Source organism: Thunnus albacares, chromosome 1 (genome assembly GCF_914725855.1).
Source record: "Thunnus albacares chromosome 1, fThuAlb1.1, whole genome shotgun sequence".
NCBI classification, from domain to species: Eukaryota; Metazoa; Chordata; class Actinopteri; order Scombriformes; family Scombridae; genus Thunnus; species Thunnus albacares.
The window spans coordinates 21,104,815-21,129,543 of record NC_058106.1 but is presented as its reverse complement, the minus strand read 5'-3'; the positions used below and the strand labels follow the sequence as shown (position 1 = coordinate 21,129,543).

At 40.6% G+C, this 24,729-nt stretch overlaps 1 protein-coding gene across 1 annotated transcript in view; it reads right to left on the bottom strand.

Moving 5' to 3' along the window:
* zfhx3b (zinc finger homeobox 3b) overlaps nt 1-24,729 on the bottom strand; it is a 344,549-nt gene that overhangs the window by 241,254 nt on the left and 78,566 nt on the right. The window contains exon 5 of the mRNA XM_044349187.1: nt 2,592-2,697. The gene's annotated coding sequence lies outside the window, so the exon portion shown is untranslated. The remainder of the gene's footprint in view (nt 1-2,591; nt 2,698-24,729) is intronic.

Below are 24,729 nucleotides of genomic sequence, written 5' to 3'. Positions count from 1 at the left end.
GCAATTACAGTGGTGAAGATGTAGCTCGACAAAATGAAGACTTTAGAAAGCTTAAACAATGCTTGGTGTTAGTAAAAGAGTCTGCAGGGATCCAACACCAAGGTGATTATATTCAAAAACCACTTACAAACCAGTTAAAAGTTAAACTATATGTTTCTTTTTTTTCATTCATTCATTCATTGCCCATTAATTATGTCATTGCAATGTAACACTTAGAGTTGTGAGATGTTCTGTTCAGAAAACAGGACTTTTGTTAGATGGTCTCTGACATCACTTGCAAGATGCTGCTGCACTAATGAAAAGAAAAACTCAGGTTTGTTTTAACAGGAAGTTGAAGTTTTGTAACAGACAGTATTCAGATTTGAACATGAGATGTCAAGTTTACAGCTTGTTCAAAGTCATGTTATTTCAGAAAAGATAAAAATACTGTACAAGCAGCTCCTCTGACTCTCACCACTCAAGTAATTTGTGTAATTAGATTTTTACTACACATATATATCTGAAATATTAATGATAGAAATTACTGCAACAATTGAAAAAAATTAGGGATTACATCAAGGGTTATAACAATTTAATTTGAATCAAGTGACATATTATGTGTCAGGTATTTTGATGAGGGAGAACAATGTAATCTTTCCCTGAAGTTTAAGCTAGAGATAGATTGTCATACCATAAGAAAATATGCAGCAACTGCAGTGACAGATTAGAAATTGATATACTCTATACAGAAGGCACACCCAAACTTTTAATTGTTTTTTTTACATAGCTTAAAACTGAAGTCAGACCAGATTGATGTAAAAAAGGGAAACAGAGAGGAAGAGGAAAAACATAGAAAGGAGGACAGATAAGGATGGAAGAGCAGAAAATACAAAAATGAAGGGAAAAAAAGAGAAGAAGAAAAAAAAATGCAGAGGAAGCAACAGACGCAGATAAATAGATGCAGTCAGTGGATGATAGGTGGTCCCAGGTGTCTATAATGACATCAGAATGGGAGAGATCCTGCATCTGCATAGTGGAAGAGATCCTGTTTCCTCAGAAAGTCTCTTCATGAGAGACAGGTCATGGCCAATAGCCTCTGTCTGACACGTAATTGGTGATATTGATTATAGGTTATCATATGCTGCAGGCCATTTGTAAGATAATGCTGCAGGGGTTAATTTGTCAGCCATTAACCTTTTGGACTGGTGGATATGTACGTGTAAATTAAGTTTAGAACAACTTCTAAATGGGTCACCTACCCTCATCTAATAAATGTTATGCTAACCAATTTATGTTATGTTGCAATACAACAGTATACATGATGACAGTTAAAACGCATTTGAAAGGTGGGTGTTTGAGCAGAAAAGGGGTTAAGATTTCTGTATAACTGTCACATTCTCTCCAAATTAACCCCCTTTCCAAAGCTCCCAGGGCAGCGCCTACCATGAATTCTTGTGCTGACCCTTTGGAAAAATATCTCTTCATCTAAAAATGAGAGTGACATTTACAGGAAACACCTTTTCCTCTTTCCTCAAATCTGTGAAGGAGCTGCTTGCCTACATGCCTACAGGACTCTGAAAGTTGATCCAGTCTGTCAATTCCAACTAATGGCCAAAGAAAAACTAAAAGGAAAAAAGAATGAAGTAACTTTGTAATAACTTAGTAACAAAAACAGGCTTCAATAGTACATCGGTTTTTTTATTTTTTCCATGAAGTTAGGTGAATATGATGAATGTCTCTTAAACTGGTGGTAAATATGATTATATTACACATGATAAACCAAATATTATATAAAAAACTATCCTGTCTGTCCCTATATTGACTGATGAATCGTGACTGTATGTAATGTATCACTAATATCATAAAAGACAATAAATAAATTGTCATGAGAATTTGTTGCAAATTCACTATTATTGCCTTTAAGAACATATAAAATCTCAACATATATTTATGAATATGTTATTTATAAAAGTGTAACATTTCAGAAACCACTTCAGGGTAAAACATAAAAAATGTTGCAAAGCAGTCAAACAGATTTAACTGCTTCAGAATCATCACAGTTTTTCACATATTTTGGTTTTATCTCAGCGAGGAATAACACATCAAATACACAAAATCACAGAAAAGAGAAAAGCTGTAACCTTTGAGAAAGTCGATCAGAGGCGATCAGAGGTGTAGAAGCACCTAGTAGCCCAGAGCAGTAAAGACAACCCACTTCAACTTCAAAAAATGACATTTGCCACCTCAGAGCATAAAACGTGTCTCTCTAACTCTACACCTGTAAACCTGTAAACCCACACGATGTAGATCAAGAGGGAAACCGAGCTATTCTCACTCCAGCAAACACTATTAAAAGTTACTCAGTAATGGCTGTGCGTGCACGTGAGTACCGCCTTGTGTACAGTGTGCACACATGTGTGTGTCTGTGTGTGTGTGTGTGTGTGAGAGAGAGAGAGTGAGTGAGAGAGGGAGGGAGAGGGAGGGAGGGAGGGAGAGAGTGTGAAAAAGTGAAAGCATGAGTGTTGGTCAGCAAATCAATCAGTCAGCAAAGCTCAGTTGACAAAGTGAAACAGAGCAGGGCATCTCCACAGAAAAAAAGAAGGCACAGGTACCTGTTTGGAGCAATCCGGTGGCGGGATCAGCCCTCCAGCTTGGCATGCATTAATTATCCTCTAGAAAGATGGGCGCTCTATAGGCTTGCTCCTGACCCGGCAACTCCTACTGTCCCACAGTCAAAGAAAAAAAGGATGGATGGAGAGGAGCGAGAGAGAAGAGGAAGAGGAATGGGAGACGAGGAGAGAAGAGAAGAGAGAGAGAGAGAATGAGAGAGAGAGAGAGAGAGAGAGAGAGAGAGAGAGAGAGTCAGATCCACTGCTGCCCCTGACACCATGACTGGTCCACGTGAGATTGATCACACACTAGCACTCACACACTGAGGCCTCTGCAGTGACAGGGGGGAACTGCCAAGGAGTAGCATGCTTTGTCTAGCCTGGGGATACACATAGTCAAACGCACGAACGGCCACAACACACACATGCACGCGCTTGCATGTTAGGGACACAGACACACACACACACACACACACACACACACACACACACACACAGACATGTGCACACAGTGACACAGACAGACACACGGCCTATGACTCAGACAATGACTTCGGAATTTCACCTATAATAAAGCTTCTTTTTTTAAATTTATAAATCCATCATTTCGCTAAAAGTGGGGCTCAGCATGCCTTATACTACTTTTTCTTATTTTGTCATCCAGACTATAAAAAAATGATTTGGTGTTTCAGAAGCCCTCATTAGCATTCACTGACTGCCCCCTGCACATCTGTTCAGTAGTCTAATGCCTGTTAGGTTGCGGGGCAGCTGAAAATGGACAGCAAAATAAAAGGGGTCAAAAGTCTAGCACTGAGAAGCGGGAGGACTGTGATTACACACAATAGACAATAAAAGAGATGCATATGAGCGGCGGCAGTGTGCCTGGCCTCTGCACCTTCAGGGAGGACAAGGTTCACACTAATCTCATGAATGCCTTATACACACACACACACACACTCACAAATGCAACACAAGCTACTGGCAAACAAAACAATTGTCAGCAACCCTTAGAAAAATTGTAAAAAAAAAAAAAAAAAAAAAGAAAAGAAAAAAAAAGACATTTATATTCAAATGTGCTTTTTAAAGTGTGCACTTGAGTTGCCGAGCTAAAGGTTTAATGTCACTTTATTTTAGCCTCATTTTCTTTTTTTTTTAATAAAATAATTTTTATATTGACCGCATCCTTCCATTGCATACATACTGTAAGTCAAATAAACATGAAACCAGTGAGATATAAGCAGTGATGGTGATGTTGAAAATCAATTTGCATTGCATTAACCAAATATAAAGGCCAGCAGTTCAGTTCTCTACTGCTTAGAAAAATCACATTTCCCAAATCAACCGTCCCCTTCAGCCATCATCTCCTGTCACTAACCAGGAGCGGCTGTCTCAGTCAGCTGGCCACATGCAGATTGATCCAGATGGACATGGTGTCCAGACCTCCAGTCCCCCATAGACCCTCTGGCTGAACTTGACTCCCAGGACTACAGATGGGAAGGAGGGCCCCTCACCTTTGGTGAACCCTGGACCCCAGCACCCTCACCCCCACTATGGCAGACCGCAGGCTGAGCCATCCATCCAGCATCCACTATTAACAATCATTCCAGATTGAATTCAGGTCGCTTTCCCAACAGCTATCATCACAGATAGCTGATCAATACTGGGGCATTATCACAGAACGCTTCCTCAAACACAGTGTCCAACATGCGAGTCTTGGTCGGGGAGTGTGTGTGTGTGATCACTGGGGTGGAAAGGAGCCATGGCCTGGCGGTTACGCAGAGGAGGCTCAGAGAGGAGAACCCTTTGAGCAGAGCTTGAACCCTGGGGGGCTGTAGGTTTGACTGGCTATGTTGCTGAGCATGCTGGGCCACAACTTAAAAGGAGATCAGAGGGCTGTACCTCAGAGCAGCAAAGCCCTCTTCCTTCATCCTCATCTTTCTCTCTCTCTCTACACTCTCAGCCTGTCCGTTTTTTTCCATACTTTTACAAAACACCATATATTTTACTGTGAATTCTGGGAGAAAAAAAAAATCACACCATTTGTGCACAAAATATATTAAATATACAAGATCTTTCCTGTGCAGAAAGGCAGTAATGACTGAAAGAGATAGCTGCAAGAGATACCTCCATATGGGAAACTACACATCACCGAAATAATGAAACATGAAACATTCCTGACACTTACATTCAGCAGGTCGTGTTTCAGAAGAAAACATGCATCATGCAAGTGAAATGCAATGTCTTTACAACAAAGCCAGTGTCATTTTGTTTTTTTAATAAGTGCCAAATTAATTTCTATACATGCCCCCACTATCACACAAGCAAACACACCTTCTCAGGGCTTTAAGTATGTCCCACCCCTTCACTGACCCTGAGACCCTAGGTGCTACAATCAGTGTGCAGTCTGAGTTGTTGTCTTGCCTGGCTTCCCTTAGGGCCTTTGCTGCCATTCTAACCTTGTTTCTGATCCGGTCCTGCTCTGTTCTCTTCCCCTATGTTCTGCCTGGGTAATGCCGTTTCCCACTCCCCCTGGTAAGTGCCTCATATATTGGCCTTATCGGAGGCCTATCTACACCGCACAACATTTACCTTGCTGGAGCCCAGCAGAGAGAAAGCCTGTATCTTCATCAAACACCAGTCAGCAGAGAGAAAAAGGGGATTGAAAGACTGCTTTATGAATTATTGAGATTAAAATCTTTCTCATATTACCTATCCTTTCCTCCTTCCATTCCATTTTCTTCCCTTTCTTTTTCTTTTTTGGTTAAATTTTAAAACATTTATATCCCTCTGTTCCTGAGTAAACGAGCTCGGGGCCGAGATTCCATTAAAAATAAAAGTTGAAGAGAGGAGGAAAGAGAAGAAGTACATAGCTTGGTCGGTTTTAGGTTTTAGTCATCTTTAATCAGCCCTGTGTTTCTGTGCTGGGGAAGAAAAGAGTCAGATGAAACAACCGCATAATGATTTTTTTCTTACTAGTTTTCTTCAGTCTTGGATGTTGGGCACTTAAAAGGAATGTAACAGAAAGACTTTCTTACCTTTTATTATTACTGTCAGTGAGTCCTTGCTCATTCTGACTTTGTTCAGTGGTCTAAGCAATTTTCCAACTTATTAAAAAAAATGATGCATTAACAATGTACTTGCCATTATCCTAGGTCAGGTATTTCTGAATGGTGGATTCATGGCTGAGAGCCTGAGCATTTCTTTAATGATAGTCTGCCTGTATCAAAGAGACTGGCCTTAACCTGTGATATGATCTCTTTCTATTTCTCATTGTACCTTCGAATGCCTTCCCTTCTGGTTTAAATTGCATTAATTCATTAGGAAAAAATACACGAGCAGAAGCACACAGACTTTTTTTTCAAAAGGTACAAGAGTAGTGGCTCCGCTGACACAATGCAAGCTACAATCCTGTCAATCACGAAACTGTTTCATTTGACAAAGCTGTCATAAAGAACAAGGTTGCTAGGTGATTTTCAAACAATGTGTTTCTCTTGTACAACTGTGCGGGCTATTTAAATGTGTGGTTCATTTAAATCAAACAGTACAGCAGCTGACTTCGCCAATTAATTCAACCTGAACTATAAAGTGGAGAAGCTATTTGATTGGCATAATATTTGGTTCAAAAGAATAATCAAATTAACGGAGCCAGTGTTTCTTTTAAAAGGGAAATGTTCATACTTTGACAAAATCCTGAATTGTTTCCAGGTTGAGTTTTGCATCACAGGAGCGTGTCGATTTTCGTTGTTCTGTCTAGTCAATGTCATACATAAAACACACAATGGCCATAAAGAAGCAGAGGACCATTATTCAGGGAGACGACCTGAATCTGACTTGTGAGTATGTTCTCTTCTCTGAAGGGCCATCATAACTAGAGCATAAGAGCAAAGGTCATAAGGCCCCATAGGAGCCATTGAGATCCGCAAAATAATCCAAGCGCTCCATGGAGGGCACTCAGCTTTGGCCAGTGGACAAGTCAGACTAGAAGATGGAGTTAGCTGCATCACAATGTGTGGATCCCACATACAGACTGTGGTGTCAGACCTGCTATTTATGATGCAGATGTGATACAGGGGGCTCATCAATGTGGTCATACATCCTGAATAGTGTGTGTTTAAATGTTCTCTTAATAAAATATTTCTGGGGCTGTGCGGAGTCATGGTCCCTGCGCTCATTAGAGGTCTCTGTCCAGCTTGATAAGAGCGGCTCGCCTCCATAATGATTTATTAAGGCTGTGGCTGGGGCAGGCTGGTGGGTCCAAACTGCCTCAGGACACTCCAACCACAGAGACATTTAAGGGTAAAGGCTTGGAATAGAGGGTGCCTCTGAACAGATTTACATCATCCAAGATGCATCTCAAAATGAATTATGTAAGACAAAATGAAATACATAGGAGTTTCACGATTTCTGCCGCCTTTTCTCCCCCAGCTCTTTTTTCTACTCTTCCTTCCTTCCGATGCTCTCTTCTGCATCGCCCTGAGGTAAATTCATGGCCATTTGCTTTATAGAGCAGAGCACTAATGGACAGACAGAGGGACATAAGGGATAGTGTTTAAAAATGAATGGAAGAGAAATGTCAGATGTGAGCAAACAAACAAGTCTGACTAATTCGCAGGATTAGACTGAGATGTGTTTGGCTGGGCCAGGATGGACTAGAGATGCTGGCCTGATGAGTAAGTCTAAACTTATGTAGGTCAGGGTGACTGAGGTGGCTATTTGTGGGGTCAGGAACTTTGTCACCCTACGCTTTCCACACTATGGGTGAGGAAAAAAGGCTGCAGGGTGACTTGGCTGTGAAGAAACTCACAGTTCAACAACCTATTTGCTTGAACTGGTCTGTCACATCCAGAATAAATATATTTCTGCCACAGCTATGCAAATGCAAAGTACCTATACACAACATCTATTTTAAATGATCAACAAGTGCTTTTGTGTATAGAATTAATATCATTAACACTTTCTTCAGCTGGAAAAAAAAAGCTTTGGTCCAGCTTGACTTCTGCAAGCAGAAAGCAGGAAATAATTACACAATGGAGAGAATGAATGGATCATCTCTGTTTTGGATGCGGTTTTATAGTAGGGTAGCTTTTGAAGATGTGCATGGACTCAAGCTACATACTGAATACCAAAAGAAAGAAAAATATGACAGGAAGAGAAGAGAGCATGTAAAGATTGGAGGTGGGTGAATTGCAAATTTCAAGTCCATACAGTGAGACCAGACACTGAAAATGTTGCTGTAGGAGCAACATCAAAGAACCAGCTCCTTCAATCGAATTCACACTACAGTTTTGTCATGCAATATCTACTATAAGTCAAGTATATCATGTTGCTGTAGTCATACAGTTTTAGGCTACAACAGTAAAAATAACACTCAGCCGAGCTTTAACAGTGTCCTGCCTGTTCCATGATAAATTCTTCTCAAGACCTGACAATAAAATAATTGCCCATATTTGCGGTAGTATCAAAAGATGTCGGACTTGTGTTTAGGACCAAATAAGGAGAAATAACCCAATACTATGTTAAACTGACTGTATCTGTGGAGCAGGGTGTGAACAGGTGTGGGCTTGAGTCGGTCAGCAGATATTATGAGAGGAGAGAAATGGGAGAGCTTGAAAGACTAGTGAGTCATGGAGGCATCTCTACTGAGAAAAGCTTGGTATCCTCCAACAGAGGAAACAGGCTTAGTGGTTGGAGGATAGATCTTTTTTTTCCTTGCCACAGTTAATTTTCAAATCTCCAACATCCTATGGCTGTCTGTTTTTCTTCTTCTTCCTTTCTGTTTTTTCTGCTTTCATTCTTTTCTTTTAAAATGAAACTGGAGCTGGGGCGGTGATAGTGATAGATGGCTCAGCGCTCTAACACTTTATCCAATCCGGCGCAGATTTCATCCAATAAAGAATCACTTGTGCACTCTCAAACTAAATGGAAGTCAGGCAGCGGAGAGAAAGGGGCTGCCGTGTGTTTCTGAGCTGCGAAAATCAAATTTTCTTAAAGCTGCCGCAGCAGTGGCTGACGGAAAAGGCAGCAACAGCCATGACTGGCCAGGGCCACAACGTCTGCACACACAATTTAATCCATCACAGAGCGCCTGACACCATATCAATCAACCTTTCATCAGCATGCCCCCCCCACCAACCCCCAAAAAAGGAAAAAAAAACCCAACAATATTTCTATTCAATCACCTCTGACTGAACCAGGCCTACAACCCACTGACCAATGGAGAGGACCAGAAAACTCCAGCTGGATCAGAAGTCTTTTCACATGAACACAAGCATAAAGTAGAACATGTGCACACACAAAATGGTGGAGAAAATATTCTGAAATATAAGCAGTTTCTATTGCAGTACAATACACATGTATATTAAAAAAAAGACTATAAATATACTGGATGGACTCCTTAAATTGCTTATCATCCAAAAAACGTTATATCATTACCCCAGAGATATTACTTATGTTAGACAACAACATCAGTGACACACCAGCAAATTGTATGTCCTTCTTTAACTTTTACTATAAGACACCACTTCACCACCCCTCCACCTTATCCCCTCCCATAGCTGTCCTTTGTTCCGGGAATACAGTCCCTCTTACCCCCTCTGTATCCCACAGGCTGTGGCTCCAGTGGCCTATGATTTATAATTCATAGGGGCCGCTTCTATATGGGACCTTAGTCTACCTGATATCCTGCCACTGGGCCTGTCCTGGGACAGTGGGAGGGGGGCTCTTGATTACGCCTGGCACCGGAATACTAACATGACACCCACCTCTTTGAAGCCCTAGCACTGTATGTAAATTGGACATAATAATCTATTTTTCCCAGTCGAGATACTGAGCCATATTCCCGAAATGGATGCTGTTTGGGTTGTTTTTTTTTTTCTACATCTGCCATCGGCCATTTTGTTTTTATCAACTTTCTCTGCTTCTTACTTGTGTTCTCTTTCTCTCTCTTCCTTTCTGACAAACAAACACACGCAGTACTTTTTCTCACTGAAAATTGAAGTGAACTTTCATTTTTCCAGTTAAACCTCAGCTTTTTCATGGACGTGTGTGTGACGGTGCTCTTTCTTCCTCCAGGACCTGTAAAGCTCAGGTCTCCGGGTATCCACATTACTTCCTCTCCGGTTCGCTCTCTGCTCTGACCTCCCTGCATACCAGAGAGGTCTCCAAACCAGGCTGTGCTCTGTACTCTGTGCTCTTGGCCTAGGGCTCTGCTTGGCCTCCATGCTCCACTGGCTCCCTAAACCCTGGTGAGGCTCCAAAAGGCCAAACACTATACTTGTTGTGGATGCCCCACCACCCACCAGTGTCTCTGGTGCTGCAGTGGGGGGTGGAGGGGCCTTGTCTGATTGCCAGCAGCAGCTCAAATGACAAAGAGAGAACAGCTCAGCTTGGATCAGACGCGTGTATTATTGTTGTTGTTGCTAAGTGCTCCTGACTAATTATTCCTCCCTCATTTGCAAACAGGGCTGCTGCTCATTTACATATCAATGGGGGCGAGCGTAGGGTGTGATGTCAAGGAGTGCGGGTTAAGCGTGTGGCTAAGCTTGGGGAGCACAGTGGCCATCATCCCTACAACAAACAGAACCCCCCACGCCTCCAGAACCCACATCACTACCATGACACCCCCCGCTGTGTTAGTCTAATAAACAGACGAAACAGAATGGAAGATAGGCTGTTGTTTGGGCGAAGGGGGGGGGCGGGGGGGGGACTGACATAGCGAAGAGCTCTCTTGTCAAATCAGCGGGTTGCCCCTGGATTAGTTCAGTTGTAACACAACCCAGCGCTCCATGGAGATCATTTAGGCAATTATCAAGAACAAGGCCGGCTGCAGTGTTGAACAGCTCACTTCAAAGGCCTACACCAGATGAACAGTTACAGCACACTGGTCAATTTCCATACAAGCCACCCCCTCCCTCACCGCTCTCCTTCACTCACTCCTCCTCTGCTTATGCCTCCAGGCATTTTGACTGTGCTAATGAACATAACACCCCCTCCCCATCCCAAACACACACTCATAGCTACTGTATGATGAGAAGTTCATGATGCGCTTGCTCTACTGTCCCTCTGAAACACAAAGAGAAGCAGGCCCCAGTGAAGGACAACAGTGCCTGCCAGACGCTTGCCTCACATCTGCTTCATCAACAGTGAGAAGCTGACAGGTTTTAGGATTTTGAACATGCAGTATTTCTCTGTAATTTGTGAAACTGATGGGGTGCTGGAATGGGAAAAATGCATCATGTTTTCTCTGTTAAAGTTTAGACTGTGTCTGGATCATAAGAAAAATAACCACAAATTGTTTGTATATATGTGCATTCTAAATGAAAAAGATAATAGTTTTAAGTTTTTCTCCCCAATGGATAAGTGTGCTACTGCAAGATCAACTTTAATAAATTGCTGAAATAAACTAAATAAACTATTGAACCCTTTGTAATAGCATCTAGAACATACTCAACAAAAAACAGCATCCATTTGCAGTAAGTCCACATATCAAATTAATTGGATTAGCTGTTCTTTATTTGAATGTTTTGGGGTTACTGTCACAATCTTACAAGCACTTCTTATTTGTCATTCAGTTACACTTATTATGTGATGTCATAACGCTGACACATCTGAAAAAAAAAATACTGACTGTTTTTCTATAATTCATTAAATCACACAGAACTGCTCATTGAGCCTGTCAAATTTCATGTAACCATAATTAAGGCTCACATGTCGCACTGAGCAGTGTGACAACAGAATTTAGTATTAAACACTCATACTATGAGTGAATATAAGGTCTCAATAAAGAATAGTTTTCTTTACTATGTCTGCTCATTCAGCACCACTTAGAACAAAGCGAAACCCTGCATCCACTTGTCTTGTTTCTCTCTCTCACTCTCTCTGACAGACACACACACACTCACACACTAATACACACACCCAACAAGATCTGTGGCACCGGACATTCTAATCAGACTGGGTCATGTTTTATTGTAAAGATCCAAGACAAACATACAAGCAACAAGATCCTCTACTCAGGATAGAGTTTCTAATCATGCACTATAAATTATTCAGCCTAGAAAAATCTGCCCTCCCCAAATGTTTATTGATGCAGGATGGACAGTGTCAGACGGGTGACATGGATATGGATGCTGCCATCAAAGTTCGGAAGACGCCACAGGGTGAGGCGGGGGTTGGCCCAGGTCAAAAAGCTAAGGATAGATACCCAACCCATCAGATGAGAGCCAGAACCTCAGCCCTGGAGATAATCGATTGACTTTGAGGATGCAGAGGAGCAGAGACATGAGAGATGCCGACAGACAAAGAAATTAAATGTAGTAAATGCGGAAGATAAAAAAATGGTGTAAGAAGTCAATCGACAAAGTTACAGGATGAAAAATAAGATGATGGTAGCAGGGATCCATTTATTCAACACAGTTAATATAAGACAGACTGAACTTATACATTAAAGTAGCATTATATATTGTTATGGCTGATAACATAGACACAGTATATTGAGACAAACAATTCTTATATTCATTTACTCGATACTAATGACAAAGTTACTTTATGAAGTACAGAATTCACATATCCTCGTATTCTGTAAGTCATATCCAACAGAACGTAACACTGCCTCCCTCAGCACTGATAATTTAAAATAATGTGTTTTTTAATGTATTAAATTCACATGTGGAAATATAATATACCATCACAATCTCACTTTCTCTTTCCACCTCTCTCTCCTCTCTTCTCCGTATCTCCCCCATTAGATCAGAGTGGGTGTCAGAAAAATTGGCTAATTTGTATGTGTTGGAGATGTAAACTTGTTTAAATCTTTAATAAAACAACAAGGATGAAATATCAGACATCCGCTGTGAGCGTGAAGGACAGCATTTTTATATTGTGTCATTTTAAAGCCTGTGTGATTGCATGTGTGTGTGTGTGTGTGTGTGTGTGCCCTTTAAGTGTGCAAATGGTTTCATGGTGAAATATTTACCTCCCGTTTTTGAATCTTCAGCAGTGGCACAAGAGAACACATTAATCCACAACCCTCTGGCAGCAATTTCTCAAACATTTTATAAATGAGTTTCATATATCTTAACGGGTTATTGGCTTCATTTCTAAATAATGTTATATTTTGAATGGAGCGGTTGTTACACAATGGCAGATCACTTAGCAAGGAGGGGAAAAAATGCTCAGCCCAGCTCTTTAATGATTTTTTTTTTGTTGTTATTTATTATTTTTGCTTAAAATTATTATGCAAGTATCATCACTGTGTATCTGTGAGTGGATGACTGCTTTAATAAGATGGAGTTTCTCTCCCCTGTGGGAGCTTTTTGGAATAGTCTCCAAAAAATGACTGCAGCCATTTTGTCAGCTTATCGGTTTTCTTAAATATAGCTTGCATCCCTCTAGGAGAAAAAAAGTGTATATAATATGTGCAGTAAAAGATAAGTGTCAGGACAAAGGTCAGGTTCTCTGTCATGTACAGTCTAACATGTGATAGAGATAATGGAATTTGAAGGGACTCTTCTCAGTTGAAAATAAAACAAATAATTTCTCACATTAAGCAATCACATAGTTACTAAAAAACTTTCCACTAAGTGATACCAGTATTGTACTCACATACAAACTAACCGAGCACTTATTAGTCTGTATGTACGTACTTCCTCTTCTAAGTGTGACAGGAAGATGGATAGACAGCTAGAGAGGCAGGTGGCCCTCATGTTGCAGCTTTATGATGTGTGTCTCAGCTGAATCCATGCCAGTACTTGTGTGTTTTTAATGCATGTTCGTGTCTGGGAATGTGTGCACGTGAATGTGTGCGGGTGGGGGTGTTGGGAGGACTTCGGGTCTGTTCAGCCTTCCTCTTTCTTACTGCTTCTGTTGCTCTTTGATTTGAGCAATGTAAGAGCAACGCTACAGCATGACACCCCAAAGAAAAGAGAGGTCCGTTGCCAAGAAATACTGAGTGAACACTGACTGAGTGTTTAATATGGCAGAGGAGGTGGCGGTTCAGCAGCCATATGAAGAAAGAAATAAGAGCTGCATTGTACTCTCCAACAACAGCTGCATATGCTACTGGAAACTAGAGAAAGCCAAATAACACCAAAGTTTTATTACATACTGTAATCTGTGCAAGTGTGCACGTGTGTTTCTGCAATGTTTTAGTCATAGGAATATTATTCATTCAATCCTTTAAGATATGAGACAGACAGGGAGGAATCTGTACCAACAAACCTCAAACTTTTACATCAAACACATCTGGTTCACAGCTTCTCTGTTTCCACAGCACTGAAATATGTTAGTAGTAATAGTATGTTATAGAACACCGCTCTCGATTTAAAGTTTGGCAGTACAACCATAGAAATCTATCCAAGGTTCCACTAATCCACTAATTTCAGACCATGTCAACGAAGGTGATATTTCAGACATCTGGAAAACTGAGGATGTCTCCAATATTTGACAACATGACGACGCTGACCACCTTTGGCAGATTAAACTATCACCAAATTCATGTCAATATCAATCACAGCTGATCCTTATCTCGACATCATCATTTAGCCTCTAAACTCGGATGCCTTGCTTTGTTATTTGCTTTATCAGTCAGTAGCACAACATAAGCAGATGAGGGAGTTAAAGCATGACATTCCTGCGTGCTGTCTTGTTCTTTAAAGTGATCAGAGCTGGCACCTCTCTCCACAGACCAGGCCCAGGTCAATCATGCAGTCTGTGCAACAGAGACTGCCTCCATCCCCACAGGAGCACTCTGACCCTCTCATCTAAATATTGCATGAATTACATGTGCTGGGTTTCCTGTACTGAGTTAACCACTGCTGATAAAGACAGATGTTCATCTTCCGTACAGGGACCCGCTAAATTTAGCTCCCCCAGATGGCCACACTCTTCACTTGCTGTATATGTCAGTGATACTGAGTCCATGGATGGCGGGCTCCTGCAGCAGCAGGCCCTACAGTGATTCAGGTTAATGTAGTCTGGAGAATGAATGCTAGAACACATGCGAGTATGTTACAGCATATAATATTATGTTTTTGACTCTGGGAGCAGTCTATAGCTCAGTGGGTCTATATGATCTGTCTGTATGATATATGTTATTGTTTGACATTGGGAGTTGATGTCAAACAATAACCCTACTCTTTCTCCCATCTCTGTCACTCCACTCTAAATCAACAAATCCCAAACGACAAAATATGTTTCTTGTTTCATGTACTCCAGCAAATACATTTTATATGATACGACAAGGCTATGGTTAGGTTTTGGTTAGATTTCGGGAAAGATCATGATGTGGGTCACAATAAGTACTTAGTAAAGGTTAAGGAAAAATCGTGGTTTGAGTTGAAATAACTGCTTTGTTAAGGATAGGGGACCTTCGTTGACTTGGTTACAATAATAACCACTAGGTTAAGGTTATGGGGCGATCGTGGTCATGGTTTATGAAAACCAATTTTGACTTGCGGTTGGAAACATGAAACGGACAGCGGTTTCCCGCTTTTAAGTGTAATGTTTTGTTTTGTTAACTACTACGGCCACTAGAGGGCTTCTGTCACTTCAATTTAAGCCTAGGTCGTTTTGGGGCACTTTCTGGACCGTCAAACTCATGTAAATTTACAGCTAGATAAAGATGAACTATAGTATTAAACACCCCAAATATTATACAATAATTAAGAGTCTGGCTTCACCTCAACTTGGAGTCAGCTTGCAGGCCATGACAGAATACTCATTCATTCATTGTACAGAATCTGGGAGGCTTAAGGAAGGTTGAGAGCCAACAATTGTCAGTTATTATAAGTCTTGTGGAAATAGTGGCAGAGTGCTTTATAAATACTGACATGTAGATATCAACAAAGACCATATGATCAAAATGCATTAGATTTATTGCCTGGAAGCAAGCTCCACATTATGAAGTTTAATCCTCTTGATCTATATCAGTAATTGTGATGCATTACTTCTAATTATGGCAGCAGCATTGATAATCCTGTTAATACCAATCAGATAGGCAGTGGAATCAGAGTTAAGGAGGGAAAGCAGGAGGAGGAAGAGGAGGGAGACACAATCATTTCAAACGGGGAAAAAAGGAGTTTGATCAGACAAAGACTGCACCTATAGAGGGGAAAACCATGATGTAACAAATCACTCAAATGTAGGTAACTGTATGGATTGCTGTAGAATTTGCTGCAGATATTCAAGGTCTCTAGAGGATAAATTCTAATAACGTTGGTGATCCTATGACTTTTCCTGTAGCGCTACCAGCAGGTTCAAGTGAAATAGCTTGACAGCTACTGGACAGATTGGCACAATTTTTTGTACAGATATTCATGGTTCCAAGATGATGTACCCTGATGACTTCGGTGATCCCCTGACTTTTCCTCCAGCAGATGGATTTTTGCTTTAGAGTGAAATGTCTCAACAATAACTGGATGGATTGCTGCGAAATTTGAAACAAGTCCTCTAAATTAAACGACAAAATGCATTGTTTTTAACTGGTCTTCTGAAAGGACAGAAGAATTTTTTTCATCTGACGTCCAGAACAGCAAGACAATTTGTCTGTGCCTTCAAAAACAAATCACTGCTGCTAAAATAAAAACGGTTTATCTTACACAGCTATGGTTAAGCACAAACACAACTTGGTTAGGGAAATGTCATGGTTTGGGTTAAAATAAATACTTTGTTAACATTAGGGCTGAGTTGGGGTGAGATTACACTTTGTTAAGGTTAGTGGACTTTCATTGTCATGGTTACAATAATAACCATGTGGTTACAATCTTTTTCATGGTTACAAGAAACATTGACTGTTGGAAGGAAACAGTCTGAGGATTTATTGACCCATCCAAACATCTGACCTCCCTCTGCGGACTTTGGCTCTATAAAAATGTCCAACGTCCTCCTTTGTTTCTGACGGACAAGAGTCAGAAATCCTATGGCCACTATCAGGCTTTGTCACTTGAACATAAACATGTGCTGTTTTGGGTCATTTGCTGAAATTACTAATGCTGTCGTTTTTCTTGGGTTGAAATTTTCTATAGATATTAAAGGTCCCCTTGGTGATCCCCTGAATTTTCAGACAGACTAAACAACACATTTTCTTTAATGAAGTCTAGTCTCTAGCTGTGGCAGCTATACTGTCAATAACATTTGACTTTGATTAACATTTTGACCATATTAAAGATTTTTATTTTTATTTTTTGCACTTTAAAATCAACCTAAATGGTTAAGAAAAAACACAAACAGAGAGTCTTAGTTACAGGATGGTGTGAAATGATGGACAGACAATGTCCTTTCCTGGTCAAACAACAGTAGAGTCTCCTCGCTTTCTGACTGGCGTTTACACACTTCCAATCTATTCACTCTTCAACCCCCCTGTCTCTCCCTGCCCAGCATGGAGATGCTGCAAAAAACTGATTATTTTAAACATGAGGCTGGACGGGATCTGATGGAGAGGTGGTGATAAAAAAAAGGCAACATAGAAAATGGATGAAAGGCATAGAAAATAGATGCAGATCAGCAGTGGAGGCAAATCCCTCCTGTGTCCATCTAAATGAGTCCAAAGGGGGCCAAACAAAATGGCCTCCTCTTGCCCATTTACAATTCAAGCAGCCTCGCCACACAGCATGTTATTAAAACTCTTAAATATTGTAAATATCCTGCATTATGTCAATAATGCTTCATTAGCTTTTCTTAAAAGAAGCGGTGCAAGGCAGGACTGACATGAGAGGGAAAAAAAATGAATGAAGAGAGGAAGTGTCTGAAGGAAAAAGTTTACTTTCTCTTATTTTCCCTTTGTTTGCCTGAGGAAGGATGTTAGTGGAAGAGAGAGGAAAACTCAGGCAATGCTTGAGCTCCTTCATCCTGCTTATTACAGTGCCGCCCCAGCTCTCTGTCCTCAAGCCTTTCTGCGCCTCACTATTTTAACTACACCTGTCATTTGCGGTCCAGTCATTTTACCTCTCTGCTCGGCTTTCTTTCCCCGCTTACAGGGACTGTTAACTGGGCCTGTCTGTCATGCTGGCTGGGGCTGGATCTGGGGCTGAGGCTGGGGTGGGGGCAGATTTAGGCTCGGGTGAGTGGTGAGAGTGGGGCAGGTGGGGGTGGGAGTGATTTTGGAGGGGAGGGTTGTAATGAGCTTGCGGCAATGCAGAGCTATAGGAACACTGCATGGTTCTTCCCTCCACTGTGAGGCATCCATCTTAGCAGCTGCAGAGATGGAGGAAGGTGGATTCCATATTTCTCCTCACATCATCCCCCTTTAAATCTTTTTGTCTGTTTCACTCTCACTCACGTTCTTGCTGTTTAATTCTTTTCTTGGCTTCTCCTTGTGTTCCTGTAAAACACTATGGATATACATTAATATATCAAGCTGACTTACTGATTGTGAGTGAGTTACATTCTGCCTGCATATAATCCCAGTATGGTGAGAATCAGGATACTGGGGGGGATATACTTATCTGACCTGTAATTCATATAGAAAGAAGATATAGACACTAGGTAAAATTTTAAAATATTAGGAAGATCCAGAAAATCCTTTTTTTTTTTTTTTTTTAAATGCAATGACCTGTGTACAATACAAACCAGTCAACACATCAATTTATTTTGAACCAATGATGTTCTCAACATGAGTTACTGCTTATTTAAGTTTGAAAGTCAGCTGTTTTGTGGATACTCTATACTTTGTTAGTTTTTAATTACATGCACTTTAAGGTTCCTTGTGGAGAGACTTTAATTAATCAACAGATAATTAGCATGCAAACCAAGAAACATAACCCCTTAGCAAAATGCAGCAAAGTAAATATAGAATAATACAGTCATCAGCACAAACCAAAGAAAACAAATACATGTAATCTTTGACTGCTTTTCTGTATTTATGTCTATATAAAGATTTGTTATTGGACAGAATTCAAGATTAACAGCTATATACAGTATTAACTGTGGTACACTGTATACATCTTTCCTATACACATTATATAATATCTTTATCACGAATCATTTATTGAATTTGAGGAGGCAACAATGTAGGCAATCTAAGCAAAACCACACACAAACAAACATATACTGTACTGTAAATATCTATGAAAAAAATAAAACTATAAAAAGGAAATCCAGAGCCACCCACTACACTAACTTGCACTCAACAACAGAACATAGCAAGAGATGAAGTGAGAGCCACTCGTTAGCTTTGAACCTTCCCCCAACCCTGAAGAGTGGATAAACACTGAGCCAAGTGGCGGTGTGTCTGTTTCTTCACTGCCAGATACCTTGCTGGTGTTGCTTTATTATTTCATTAAGTGTAAATCCTGCCAGTGCCATTCCACCCCCAGTCTGGTCCAGTCCTGCCACTCCACCCTCAGCAGGTTAAATTATAATTTAATTACCAAGCCTTAGCTGCATAAGCTGCTTGGGAGCACTGGCCCCCCAGAATAATTTGAAAAGATGGTGTCTCCCCTCATCTTCTTGCTCCTGATCCACCAGACTTGAGCCCCCTGGAGGCCCACTTCAATATCCCACCTAATTATCTCCCTCAAATCAGGCACCTATTACAAAGAAATATCAGTAATTAAGTTGGAAGAGAGAAAAAAAAAACTTATTTCAGTCTGGACCACTTTAGTCAAAGAAAACTTTTATTGCCATCTGCAGTAAGTTATATTTGGCGGTATGGCACTGTTCTGGGACCTCCCTGCCCTTCCATGTGTGTACATGGAAAGTCTTAGGCAGGGAGAGCAGCAGTGAAGACCCCCCATTGGGTACAGAACAGAGCAGGTAACAATGACAACAGAAATGACATTGATTAAGTCAGACACAGCATGTAAAGGAGGAACTGGGGTGGAGGCGGGTTGCAAGGTGGCTTGCAGAGGAAGCAGCAAGGGTAGGCAGACTAAAGCAGCTTAAATAAGGCGCCCTGTATGAGATTTGCCAATTGAATGCATAGAAGAAAATCAGCTGAGCCATCAGCTGATGTGGGCTGGCTTTGAGATCAGCTGCTATCAGCTGATGTAGGCTGGGTTTGTCAGCTGAGCTTGACCTTATGGCCTGCCTGAACTAACGTTATGCTCAATTGTTTGAGAATACTTTATAGGACTTTTTCCTCCTGAAGAGCTAGGTAAGAGCTGTAGGTGTACCCTAAGGAGATGTTTCTTCAAGCTATTTCTATCACAGACTTTATTGTATCTGTAGTGCAGCAGTGTTACTTTATCAAGGCCTTCTAAGCACACTGTAACATCCTCTGACATTGAAGCTTATTCCCACTGAGCTGCGTCACCACGTGACAGTGCAAAAAAATTGTAATTAGATTCATTGTATTCGTGCACACCTTTTAGCATAATAGGTCAAGGTTATTTTCAATTAATATACATTGCAAACTGCCTGGTCTGGGGTTTACACAGTGGTGAGAAGTGTTTTAAAGATTTATTAATTTAAAGATAGGTTAATTTTATCATGAATCTGCTATTTGTTGTCAATGTACTGTATAAAATCTGCAATTTCCTTAATGCTGCAAACCTCTACTTACAAATCAAGTACACTTCCCTTAGTGAGTACTTTTTCATGTTTATGTGTTCCCTGATGTGTCATTTAAGACATTACACTCTTTGATTTAGGTTTTGTAAATTGGTATCTGGATTTCACCCAAATTGGCTCCCTTCTTATTTGTGGATGTAATGATAAGGCTGAGTTGGCTAAGTGTATGTAATATCTATACATACTTTTTAAATTGTTCAAGTAAGCTGTTATTAATGATCTGTTTTTATCACATCATTTGGCAAGATGTTCACAGCTGGCAATCTGTGTAACTAGCACTGAACTACTGAAGTTTACACTTAAGCAGCAGCACAAAATAAGCAGTTTCCTCACCCTAGTATCAGAGAGAGACACAGTATCTACATGTATAGTTAAGTGACACAGAAAGAAATTCTCAGTGAATCCGCAACGGTGACATTGTGTCAAACTCTTAGATGCAAGAAAAACAAACCTGTAAATCAGCTTTGACAGTCATTGAGAGGGACAATGACAAGTATGTTTTATTGTGTTGCAAACACAGAAGAAATATCTTTTCATATGAACTTCCTTTGTCTGCATTTATTTGAATGTAAATACGCCTCAGCTAGTACTGGTTTATTATTCCTTGTCAGATGATCTCTCACCAAGAATGAATCATTTATGAGGAGATTTATTTTCAAAGAGAAATAAAATCATAAACTCTTATGGCAAAGGTTGTAAAAACAGTATATAATTATTTCTGTCCCAGAATAATGGTGTAATTTTCTTTGAGCTAATTTGACACCACAAAATTGGAATTTTCATCCAAAAGAAGGCATTATACGAGACTGCAGGGAAATGTAATTTGAAAAAATCAGGGATCTAATACAGTTTATAAAACCAATGAAAAGCAGAAAGTACTAATTTGCTATTCATACTGCTTTCATAACATAACTACAGTTTAGTTTAACTCAACCATGTCAGAACATAAAGCTCTGTTAAAAAACCCTCTCCACATGAAAGGGCCCCTTTTTAACACTGATTTTTTTTCCTTTTGAGACAAAGATAAGTAAATACAGAGGAGATAATGAATAGACTGGAAAATGAGCGTTACCGCTCTACACTGTTCAATCTTGAGGACAATTGCAGCATTTTGGGTAAAATTGCTTGCGACTGCACCCCCCCACCCACCACCACCGCAACCGCACCCCCCTGCCCATCACACACAGACATACACACCTCCAACACACACACACACACACATACACTCACTCATCTCACCCCTCCTCATCCTATAATACACTGGCAAAGCCCTCTCTGTCCATGCGGACCCCCCACCCAGAGGGACCCTGCCAAGGCAAATTAGGGGGGGAGAGGGGGGCTTTTGTTTTGCAGCACTCTGTGAAAAGAAAAAAATCCAAATTATTTCTTGAGCTGGAGCAATTTGACATGCTGTGATAACTGCTCTGTCAGAAACTTCTTTGACATCTCTGAAAGAGAAGATTTTCAACCACAAAACCAGGACTCCATTTAAAAACAGTCTTCAAAAGAGCCACAAACTCATTAGGCTGTTTAATTATGGCCTGTTTGTGTCTCTCTCCATCTTTCTCTCATCTCTGTCAAAATAGAGGTAAAAACAAACTGTCCCCATCAGAAGAAGTCCATATTTCACGTTTTATTTTTTCACACATCCCCCTCTTGGCACAATATCTCATCTGCCTTTTACCTTGTTCCTTCCCTTTTGTATCTGGCCTTATTTTATGTGCAGAAGAACAATCTCTCTTCTTTCCCCCTTACGCTCAATCTATCATTCTCTCCTTTGTATTTTCCTCCAAACCAATAAGTTGGGTTGTTGTCTTGCTGTTATCGTCAGCCCTTTGTATAGATGGCCCACTTGTGTTCTTAGGGAAGTGATGTTGTTTGATCACAGTTTTCCCTGCTTGCCAACAGTTACTTCTGGAGCCAAAGCCGGCCACTATTGGATGTACAATCACAGAGCAACAACACATAAGCAATCAGATTCACTGACAGAAAGAAAATGTCCTGTTTATCTCTCAGAGTATCTTGGCAGATGAAGAAAATGAATTCTACCTGCAAATAAGAACTATAGCTTGTGTGCAGTAATGTGTGTGCGGTAGTTGTAGAAAACTCATCATTAGAACAATATGAGGAGGGTCATTGCTTTACATTGCTTTAACAATGAGGCAATGTACACATAACAATATAACTTAATAAAACAATATTCTCTAATTATTATGTCTCTCTGTGTCTTTTGTCTCAGCACAGTCTATTGAACTGCAAGTCAGTTTCTCATCTTTGGGTTGGAACATCATATGGTAATACTAAGTGTGCAGACAAGGTCAAAGGATACCTACGAATTATATATATTGACATTTATTGAACATACCTCACACACACACACACAGTATTTTTCACACCTAAAAACTCTCATGAGGCCATTAACTGTCCCTGAGACATTGTCATCTGAATTTGAAGCATTACCCCAATATATTTTAACATATTGTCTGTTTTTTGTTTGTTGTTTGAGATCTGCACATGCTGTAGCGTGTAGGAAAACCAACGGTAGCCGCGAAACTTGCGAAAAACGCAAAAGGGAGCCAATGTTTGGTTTGTCCATTCTGGGCTACTGTAGAAACATGGCGGTGCAACATGGCAGGTAGTTAGTTAGATAGTTCTAAGGTAACAAAAACACAGTTCTTATTTTCAGGTGATTATACACTGATGAAAACATAGTTGTGAATATTATATTCCATTTCTACCAATAGATCCCCCTAAATCCTACGCACTGGTCCTTTAATAGCTGTGTCTTCTCAACATTCTCAACACTAAAATAAAGCATATTATACCTATCTATGCAATCATTACCCTTTTCAAATATTTTAATTAACATGTATTAAAAACACTGCATTTATATGAGTTTTAATAAGAAGCAAAGCATATTTGAAGTGTAGTCTGTCGTTCTGATCTCTGTTGTGGAACAATATGATACTGGTACAATAAAGCAAGTACTAACTTGAGTTTTTGCATCCTCTTGTTCACAGTTGAGGAAAATATATGTTTTTGTTGGGCCTGCCATTGCTTTTATGAAATAACACTGTACTTGTGGCCAGACATCCCCATCCTTTAAAAACAACACTCTCTGTCATCTTTTCAAGACTTCACCACTAAACAGGAAATTTGACTTTTACAGATCCAATTATGGTGGCTTTGCCTCACCTCTCGCTGTTCTGCCGTGCAGCATCCATGCAAAGAGAGCTCTACATCTCACTCTGCCCTGTTCAAACAGGGATGTCAATGATTATTCTTATCTGAAAGAGAATCTCTCCCTCAAAAAAAGAAAATCTCAAACATATTCGTTATACAGTTTTCTCAATAACCTCTTCAGCATCAGTTGCCGTTTTTGAAAACACTCAATATCTAAATCGAATTGTGTCACTCAATACATTTTTCCCACCCTTTGAGATCAATGTATTTTACATTCTTCATCCCTGTCTGCCAATATCAATGATGGAGGAATATCAATAATGACAGCTACATTTGTATCTGTATCATTTTCAGCGGTGGAATCTATTCCTCTCCTGCCCTCTACTCCCTCTTCACCCGCCAGCAGCTACACAGCTCATGTTCAGCCAGGCGCGCACAGGATATTAGCTTCTCTACCAGCAAATTTGCTTTTCACATCTATTTCTTTCTTCTTCTAACCAGTTCTTGGATGGCTTGTTATTGAGCTTAGTGTCCACAAATGCCATTGATCCAAGCCACAACTGGGATCCATACTCGGGCACTTTAACACTCTCTCAGCGTGTTAGTAATACTAATCCTGCTCCACCGGCAGGCCCATTGATTTTATAGATTTCCCCCGAAGTTGTGATAATGATATATCATTGTTAAATTTGGTAGAACAAACTGCTTTGCCAATCTATCAATGCGTGCAGAGGCTCTGATTCAAACATGGCCTGCAAGTCCAGTACCATACATTTTACACTTCAGATTTCCCTGTATATCTTTGTGTCCAACTTGTGTGCACGAATGGAGGCAATCACTTTCATACATAAGCATACACACACACACATACGCACACACATTCATATATGCTGAAAAGTCATATAAATACAAATCTCATGTCACCTAAATGTAATGTAGGATGCAATCATGCACCCAACACACTGGCTTTATCAAAGAGACCTCCTGTAGAGGGCAGAATGTGATGGGTGGCACATAGCCTAAAGTACCTCCAAAACACACAAATTACCTAGACAGGACCAAACCTGCGGAGGGGAGCTGCAGAGAAAAATGAGAAGAAAAATGTTTACTGTGAAAGCATGCTCATATTAAAGTTGATGAAACATTGGGGTGTGGGGAGTAGAGCAGGCAGAGGTGAAAGATAGGGCTGGGAAGGCTGTGGGGCTGTGGGGGTGGGGTGGCAGAGGGATGAGCAAGGGGAATAGTGAGGCCTGGAGAGAGAACTAATGGGCAACACGGCAACAGTTCAAACCGGAGGCGCAGCGAGGCAGCAGTGGCCTGACACAGCTGAAGGCCTCAGAGGAGTGCCAGGCCTATTAGAGCAAGATAAGGGCCTGTTTGGAGAAAGCATCCTCTCAATGGTGCACTGGGCAACAACACAGGCATGGGCATCAATTAAAGAGAGAAAATATGA